This window comes from Colobus angolensis, unplaced genomic scaffold (assembly GCF_000951035.1).
Source record: "Colobus angolensis palliatus isolate OR3802 unplaced genomic scaffold, Cang.pa_1.0 Scaffold194, whole genome shotgun sequence".
Classification (NCBI taxonomy): Eukaryota; Metazoa; Chordata; class Mammalia; order Primates; family Cercopithecidae; genus Colobus; species Colobus angolensis.
In genome coordinates this window covers 3,683,244-3,692,882 of record NW_012115088.1, presented here as the reverse complement: position 1 = coordinate 3,692,882, position 9,639 = coordinate 3,683,244, and the positions used below count along the sequence as shown (strand labels likewise).

The 9,639-nt window shown below is 36.1% G+C and overlaps 1 long non-coding RNA gene across 1 annotated transcript in view; it reads left to right on the top strand.

Annotated features, from left to right (window-relative positions):
* Positions 1-527: 527 nt before the first annotated feature.
* The window catches only part of LOC105510921, a 187,435-nt gene continuing 178,323 nt past the window's right edge, over positions 528-9,639 (top strand). Inside the window, exon 1 of the long non-coding RNA XR_001001632.1 lies at positions 528-720. This is a non-coding gene — a long non-coding RNA (uncharacterized LOC105510921). The remainder of the gene's footprint in view (positions 721-9,639) is intronic.

Below are 9,639 nucleotides of genomic sequence, written 5' to 3'. Positions count from 1 at the left end.
GCACTTATGTGTCTTACCCTGAACATTTCTTACTGAAAGGAAATCACAGGGCCAGAATGAATAAAACCCATTTTTTGGCTGAGGCTCTAATAGCATGGGGTAATATTAGATGAAAAATAGAGACTGAGGGAATGTAAACATTAATTTATTCATTTCAACTGACTTTCTTCCTATTAAGGTGCATTCTGTTAGATAGTTTTCCTCCTACTTACTAAATAGTTAAGCCCTGACATCATAAAGAAAATTGCAATTCACATCACTAAGGCTAATGTCACCCAAAGATAACTTGCTATTTTAAATAATATGGAAGCTGCATTGGGATGACAGATAAGTATAACAATCCCTTTTATTTTTAACTGCTTTTGATGTGTTCCAGACTTCGAATATTCAGACAGAGGAATAATGGAAAAGTTATTTTTCCCCTTAAATCACACCTCCACACCCCAAACTACTATTCCTCCACCCTCACCCCTGAACTTTTTGAACAAAATTGATGGATCAAACTCTCCTTTTCTTGCCTGGAGAACAGTCCTGGACTGAGCTTCAGAAGATCTCAGATCACTGACATTCTTTCTAGAAGAGTACTCCAAGATATATTTCTAAGTAATATTCCCTCTCTTGTTGGGGGAAATTAGAGAAGATTTCTACCTGGTGCCATATCAACTCAAGGATAGAGTCAAATACCGAGAGGCTCTGTCATTTGTCTTTGGATCTCCTTCTGTTGAGTATTTATGCTGAGGCTCCACAGTAGGATCACATTTCTGTCACAGACCAGCAGTGGGAAACCAGGACTAGACCTACAACTCATACTTTCCAGCATGTTGTATCATCCTTTTAAATATTCAGCATTATTCCCCCCCAAAAAAATCTTAGTCAGGATTTCAAAATAACATCATTGTTCAATACAAAATGTACATATATTATTCTTCCAATGAATCTTTGTACAGGGCAAAAAGAAGCAATGGTCCACAATAGCCATTATTGACTGTTTAAAGAACTTACATTAGCTATTTTAGGGTAGACATATTAGAAATATATTATCTTGGTTTTTCTTCTTAGAATGTTTTGATTTTTCCTCGTTCTGGAAGGGTATTTTCTCCGGATGTAGAAGTCTTAGCTGACAATGTTTCTCTTTTTGTACTTGAAAGATGTTGTGCCACTTCCTTTTGGCCTCCATGGTTTTAAATGAGAAATCTGTTGTCTTTTGTTCTTTAATAGGTAACGTGTTGTTTCTCTCTGGGTACTTTCAAGGTTTTTCTTTGTTTTTACATTTTGCAAATTTAATTATGACATATCTTGGCATAAATTTGTCTAATTTGATGCTATTTGAAGTTAGCTAAATTTTCTGAAGTGTAAATTTATGTTTTTTACCAAATTTGAGAACTTTTCAGTCATCATTTCATGGAATACTTTTTCAATAATGTTCTTTTTTTTAAATCTCCTTCTGGGCCTTTGATAATATGCATACTAGATCTTTTGGTACTGTTTCACAGGTTCTTGATATTCTGTTAATTTTTTCTCAGTCTATTTTCTCTCTATTGTTACGAGTGGAAAAATTCTATAGATCTGTTTTCAATTTCACTGTTTCGATCCATCATCTCCATTCTATGATTAAGCCCATCCATCAGGTTGTATTATTATTATATTTTTTAGTTCTATAATTTCCATTTGGTTCTTTTTGTATAATTGCTGCTTCTCCACTCAGACTTTTTGTTTCTTAAATTTGTGTCAGGGAATTTGTCATTGTTACATAAAATATTTTTGTAATTACTGCTTTAAAATTCTTGTCACTTAATTCCAACATCTGATTTACTTGGGTGCTGGTGTCTGTTCATTGTCTTTTCTCACTCAAGTTGGAATTTTCCTGTGAGTTTCTTACTGTATACTGAACATTTTGGGTATTAGATTATGTAACTACAGATTCTATTCAGTCTTTTATTCAAGGCAATTGCCCTGTTGATGTGTAGTGTGAGTGTGAGAGTCAGATATACTTAGCTTTACCCCTTTGTTGCTGCAGAAGTGGGTTAGAAATTTAGCTCGCCACTAGTTTCTGATCACACCAGTGGGAAGTGGAGTGCTAACTGATCCTGTGTCCCACCACCTTCTTCTGCCTCATTGATACTTGATGGAGATGGAGGCTCAGCTTCCCACCATGCCCTTCTGACACCATGGTGGGGGAAAGTGGAGTAGCAAGGCATTGTACCTCCTCATTCAGTCTTGTTGCTGCTGGATACGCATAGGTGTTCAGCTCTCTCCTGCATGTGCTGACGCCAGGAATGTTAACTGGTCCTGACTTGCAACACATTTTCCAGTCTTCATGTTGAGTGGGGGTAGAGGTTCAGGTCCCTGCATAGAAAGACTCATATCACCCAATGGAGGAAAGAGTGTATCACTGCTTGTTTTCACAGGGTGGAGGGGTAAGGTGGAAGATTACTTCCTTGCTCATTCCCACTGGAACCATGGAGACTGAAGGAGGATTTTCTGTTAACGGTTGGATGTAGTTGGGCCAAAAATGTTTTCTGTTGATAGGTCACCTTTTCCTTACATCTTGGTGAGGAGGAATAGAAATCTTGTGTGTTGTTTTGAGTGTCTGCTGGCAGTTTGCAGTTGAAGGCTTCTGCAGTGTTCTGTCTAGGATATATAGGAGGCAATTACGAAAACTGAGGTGACTCACCACTGTGCTGCTCCTCAAGTCCTGAGGTCCCTAGGCAGTCTATTGTCTTTCCACTTTTCAGTGTCTTTCTATGCTTGTTTGTTGTAGTATATCTGGAGTTTTTATAATTTTTCAAGAGAGAACATGGGAGGAGTGAAGTCTACTCCATCTTGGCTGGAATCAAAAGCCCCACCGCAGATGTTTTTTACGTATACACACACAAAAAAATTAGTGAAATCAATTCAATGCTAATAAGAAAACTTCATGTATTCTCACATTTTAATGTAGACCTTATTATGTGTAATTCGGGAACAAAAGGACAAAAATTTTACTAAGAAATTATTTCCTGTGCTATTTTGTAAATTTGTGGGCACATAAATCATTATTTATACCTGAAAAGTCTTTTGCCATTTCCAGCTCAGTGGTTCTTCCATAAATATGTTCTTTGTTTTTGTTGTGAATAAAGCGAGACCATACCATGAAAGAAATATTTCAATTCTTACTATAATTTGCAAATTGTTTTATGATAAAAACAGAGTCTTTAGGTACCTCAGGGACCTGGGACAGGAGCAATGGACCCTGGTGTACAATATATAAGAATAAGTGAGGTGAAGGAGATAGGATAGACTCTTTGAAGTTGAACTGGGATTGGTGGTATTGGTGTGAATTCACAATTTTTATATATATATATATATATAGATAGATAGATAGATAGATAGATAGATAATTGGATATAGAAATAGATGCACAGGTGAGTAAATTTGTAAGTGTGTATGTGGGTATATGTGTGTGTATGTGTGTGTGTGTGGAGGATGTTTCCTAGTTCTATCCTATATCCTCTGAGAAAGACTAGAAAGCAATGACACTACAGTAGCAATGAGCATACTGAGAAGCCAGATGTTATTTTCTAAATATTACGTCCCCACAAAAGGAACCAGGGAGTCCTGGAGAAACAACTGATCTCAGAATCAGAGCAAAAAAAAAATGTACAAGAACCTTGAACACCTTTTTGTGTGGAAAAAAAAAATAGGAATTGCTTAAAGAATGATGGGGAAATATCAAGAAACCAGCTTAGGGATGCTTTTATTAGCCAAATCTAGAAAAAAAGTTAGCATTGAAAAAAGTATGATAGTAAAGGATTATAACCAATTGGAAAATAGGAATCTGTAAGTACATGCTGATCTGAGCGAATGAATGAATAAGTGAAGGAAAAATCTCTATCTGAGGGTAGTATGCCAACTAATCAGAAATTATTGATTTTAAAAATGACTAGCCTTGGCTACCTCATGGTAACAACTGATTCAGACAAAAATTATTAAAATATACTCAAACCCTCTTGTGAATGTTTGATAGGGAGTAGAATAATTAAATAGTTATAAAGTATATTTTCATTAAATACTTATTAAAATATTTGAAATGCAAAAACATCATTAATTATTCTTAAATTGAAGAAATCTGGCAGACACTTGGCTAACCAAGTGGTAAAACCAACATCACATGCGTCTATTGAAATAATATAATGAGAAGAATACAGGATCTTCTGAGGTGCTCGTGCCAAAAAATGCATAACCTGAATCAAGCAAACTCCAAATGAGGAATATTCTACTAAGTAACTCATCTATATGCCTGAAAAAATGTTCAGATCATGAAATTCAGGGAAAAATAAAACCCAGAGGAACTGTTACAATTTAGGAGGTTAAAGGGATGCGACAACTAAATGATTGGATCCTGAACCAGAAGGGAAAGGGCTTATAAATAATATTATTGATGCAATCCACACAATCTGAATGGGGCCTATGAATTGGATGGTATTATTTTATTGGTGTTGATTTCCTCGTGTTTATGATTATACTTTGATTATATAAGAGCATGCTTTTGTGTGTGTGAAAATGTATACTAAAATACTTAGAGGAAATGGGGCATTATATCTCCAACTTTTGAACAATTAAAAAATAAAAAATGTATATATATGCACACACATATGTATGTATAATATATGGAAGGGGAGAGAGGAAGATGGAAGAGATAGAAATGGAAGAGGTACAGAGAGAGAGGGGGAAATATAGAAAAATTCTTATACCTGGGATATCTGCATGAAGAGTATATGCAGGAGAAAGAAGGTTTTCAGTTTAGGGCAGTGTCTCTTTTGATTTCCAGTACTGATGTTTCAGTTCCAGTCCTTTGGTAATTGAACTTGGAAATGAATAAATTTGGATAGTAAGAGATTTTACATTTGCTAAGATGATAAGATTTCATTAATAATGATTTGACTAAATAATGCTTACTATAGAGGATTTAGGTTTGCATTCCTTTTTGCAAGCTAATGGTAGAAACTATTTTAAATCATTATTGTGATTGGCTCTGGGCACATCGACCCCCTGTGAATTTGACAGAGTCATACAACCTTCTTTGACTAGTGAAATGTGAGCAGAAGTATCATGTTTCCTTTCAGGTGAAAGTTTTAAGAACCAGTGTGCGAGTCATTATCTTTATTTCTCTTACTGACCAAGGAAGCATGTGTCATACTGAAATGAAGTTTCCTTCATCTTGGGACCTTGAGTAAGCTGAATTTAGAGCTTAGCTGACCAATGATTGATATCAAAGTAAATGATAAATTAACTGATATTTTGGTGGCTGTTTGTTAAGGTGGTATAACCTAGCTGGTTATAATCACTTGCCTTGACGGATCGTCACTATATGACAGACACCATGCTTAGTGTTTACGTAGATTAGTTCACTGAATAGAATCATCCATGAAGTCGGTTTTATTGCCTCCATTTCACACATGAAGAAAGTGAATCTCAGAGAGATTAAGTAACTTGACTAAGGTCACAAATCTAAGCTGTGGCAGGACTGGAAAAGATATCTTCAAACACAGAATAATATCATAAATTGTGAAACATGCTGTCCACTTGCATATAACCATTGGAATAACAGTGAGAAATAAATTGCATCCAATCATTAGGCTAATTTGAAGGAGCTTTTCTTATCAGCTGTTGGCATGCTGAGCTTGTGGTGGGGAACGCTAGGGGTCCAGAAGAGTCAGAGATCGCTAAGTGAAAAATAGTTCACTTTTGAGCTTCTCCTATCTGTGTGACCTTGGATGACTTATTTAAACCTCTCAAGTCTCTCTTTCCCATATACAAAATGGGGTGAAAAAATGTCAACCACAACGGACTACTCTGAGACATAAATTAATTATATTTGAAAAATACTGGTAAATTAGTTCTCTTTTTTTCTTCCCTCAATTGAGGGATTCTCTCTCTGTCTCTCTTTCTTTCTATATGATAACTGGTTTAGAAACATCCTATGATGCAGACAGTTGGATAATTCACAAACCTCCCAGTTATTTCAAATTAATAAGATCTCAAAAGTTATAAAAAGAACAATTTTCACTAAACATATTTTGTGGAACTTCATACATAAAAGATTACAGGATAAGAAATACACTGCTTTGTGATATATGGAGTAGAATTGTAGGCTTTACAATTCCAGTCATATAATTTCCTAATTGTCTGGTTTGAAAATTTGGGCTATTCAGATTACCTCTGCCATGCACACATGAGTAGCTCTCCATTCTCTGGGAGGGTGGTCTTTTCCAAGAACTTTCAGTTGCAAGCTATTACAGGAAAATCTATTCTCTGGCCAGTCCTCTGGTTCCCTATTTCCATTTGAGCATGTTTGTCAGTCAATAAATTCCTGCCTTTTGCATGTCTTTCTATATATCTGGTGTTCTTCATTAAACAATGAAATACCCAAGCATTTTCCACTTTCTTGACTTCAGCTGAAATGTGTTTGGCAAGACATGAACATAACTCAGCCTGCTCTTTATGGTTTAATGGGGAAAAGCCATTCCATGCCAATGTGAATTTCCTCACTGTTCTGTTATGCTCACTGACACCAATGGGTGCTTTCTTTTTAAATAAAATGGAAATATTCTGATATTGCCAGACAATTACTTGATAGTACTTGGCTTTTGTTTATACATTTACCAATGATCCCACTGGAAGCTCCCTAATAGAAGTAGTGTTGGCCAAACTAAAAGAGCCCTTGGAATTCCAATAACATAGGCTGCTTGCTTTTCCCCTTTCTTGTTTATTTTCAGTCTATAGTTTGATTAGGTTAAATTTCCTTTATTTAGACTTCAGCAAGAACAACTGACATAAAGTAGGTTCTCTGAAACTTAATTTGAAGAGACAGTGAAGTAAATCACTGACATAAAAATATCAGGTCACATACACAGGCTTATTCATCCTGTGAACCAGATGGCCCTAGTGGAGCACTCCTTAATTCCAGCACTAGGACAAGCATGTGTCCACAGGTCAACTGGCACCCTGGAATTCAGAGGAACTGTGGCACTGTGATTTTCTGTTTGGCAAACTGTAGTTTCATTGTAAAATTAAGGTTTGGCAGCATGTTTGACATCAGATGGAAATACGTGCATTTAGTCAACTCCACACTTGCACAATACTGTTGAAAGTACTCTGAGTACATGACTTTGAACTTTTTCTGCAAGAACAAGAAGAAACTCAAATCAATGTGGTATGATAACGAGAGCTGTTTTCAAGATTCACTTGGTCCATCATTCGAGACGGCTCAGTATTTGTTCAAAAGTCTTCCAAAACAAGGATAGTTTTTATATTTCTAGGGAAAATAAGTGGAGGAGGTAAAGTTTTTCCCCATGATTTCATGTACTTTTGTCACTAGGATACAGTCATGTTATCATCCATTTCTTTCTCTTCCTACTGCTATGACTTTTATTTAACCACTCAATATTTAATCATCAGTCTCCACCTGGACTAGTATAGTAACATTTTCATAAGTCCCCACACTCCCCTGCATTTAAAATACTGCAGTTAGTTTACTATTCCCTAAGGAACTTCAACATCGTGTACTCATCTGTTCAAACACTTTAATGGTTTACCACTGCCATCCCAGGAATAGCTGCACCACATAGTAGTCAACCCCTTCTACAACGTGACCTCAACCTTCATACTGAATATGTCATATTCCCCTTCAGGTACAAACACACGTATACAGCATTTCCACACATGCCCATAGTTCCTTGTGCCATGTCTTTGCTGTTTACGTTCTTTGGGACTACCTTTCTCTATCTTTTTATGCTTAGATTGTACACATTTTTACCACTCACTGAAAGTATTGCTCCCATATGAAGTCTTTCTTTATCCTAAGTGTTTTGCAGTAAAAAAACCTTCTCTCCTATAATATATATCTATTTAAATTAATATGATTTTTTTCTTATGGATATCTAAAAGATATATTTTGTTGAAACTCTTCTTTGAGGAATTTTATTTGTAAGTTTTAGAGTTGTTTATAAAATATAGATATGGATTTCATATAAAACTTTAGATGGGCACATATGTTAGTGAGGTTCTATATAGTTTAAAAGATTTAGTCTTTCAAATTACCTCCTACAGAATGAACATGACTCACTCTCCTTTTCCAATTATATAATTCTATTTTAAAGTGGCCTTTTCTCAATAAATCACATGTGAAAATCATTTTTAAAAAACCATTTGCTGATGAGTCCTCCACAAATGTAACAGTGCGTGTATCATTTTTCTAGTCATTTATTCTTTCAATGGGTAATTGTCTAAGATTTCTATGGATCTTCTCATCAACATTTTGAAACTCTTAGGGTATTTATGTTTTTCTGTTTTATTACTCTTTGGATGTTGTGTGGTCAACTATCTTGAATAGCCCAGAAATTCAGGAATATCTGTGGTAGCCAAGATCATAGGAATGAGGCAAGGGTCACTGTGTCAATTCCCACTGATGTATGAGCAGGCTCTTTTGGCCACACCTCACCCCCCACCAGGCTGGGTCACAGTGGCCACTCTAACAGTTATCAGTGCTGCCAAGCCGAGTTTCTGACTTGGGGGAAGAGCGATGTGGAGGATGTCCAGGAGAAGAACTGCTCAGGTGCTTCACTTCTGTTCCCTCCCTTCTGGCTCTATCTTTGCCTTACTGATGGACTTAAAAGTCCGCCATCTTTATTAAAATTCTAGTTGCGAAACTTTGATTTCTTTACCTTCTGATAATGGACTAAGATTGTCTGAGGTGGAGGAAGGATTGGGGAGAACATGAATCAGAATGTTTTATAAAAATCTCTCTCTCTCTTTCTCTCTCTCTCTCCCTCCCTTCTCTTAAATGGTTTACTACAAACGATCTTTAAAAAAGCAGCTGTGAGGCTTTGTTAAGTCAGCCGAGACAAACTCAGTGGCCTTTGTTTTTTTGACAATGATATATTCCATGTTGCAATGCGGAACAAAGCTTATTTTTGATAGAAAAAAATAATGCATCTTCCTAGTCGCACTATTTTGCGTTGTAGTAGTTTACCGTGAATTTCCCAATATATGGCCATCCCATCATACTCTTTTTGCTTTAGCTTATGGCTACAGATTCATATCTTAGAGCCTCCATTTTTAGAAAATCTTGTAATAAGACCTCAAATTCTAAATACTAACAGCCATTATTACTAATAATTACATAATTACTAATAATTACATTATTTAATATTGCATTATCAAAGTGGAAAGCATTCCTGTAACGGTCAATAAAGTGTTATACGTGGAAGACTACCTATAGCCTATTTGCAGTCATTTGTTTTCCTGTAAAATGTGTATAATTTGAAAAACATAGTGTTATAACCAAAATTACACAGTTCTCTGATCATCTTCTCCCAGTTAATGCTAGAGTTTTAAATTTAAAACAAGAAGTAGCACTTAAAAGCAAGATGAAAGTAGAACGTGTTTATAATCTCCCACTACTGTTCCATTATTCATAAACATTTCGAAGGAAGATGGGCAGGTACAAGGAATCCAGGGCCCCTGTTTTTCCTGCCCCTCTGCAGCCACCACCCTTTGAGTACTCACTTGCTGGAGATTATAGCCCAGCTCCCTCCTCCCTCCTTTCCACCCCACTACCCCTATACCATATGTAATATGTCTGGAATCAAAACATCA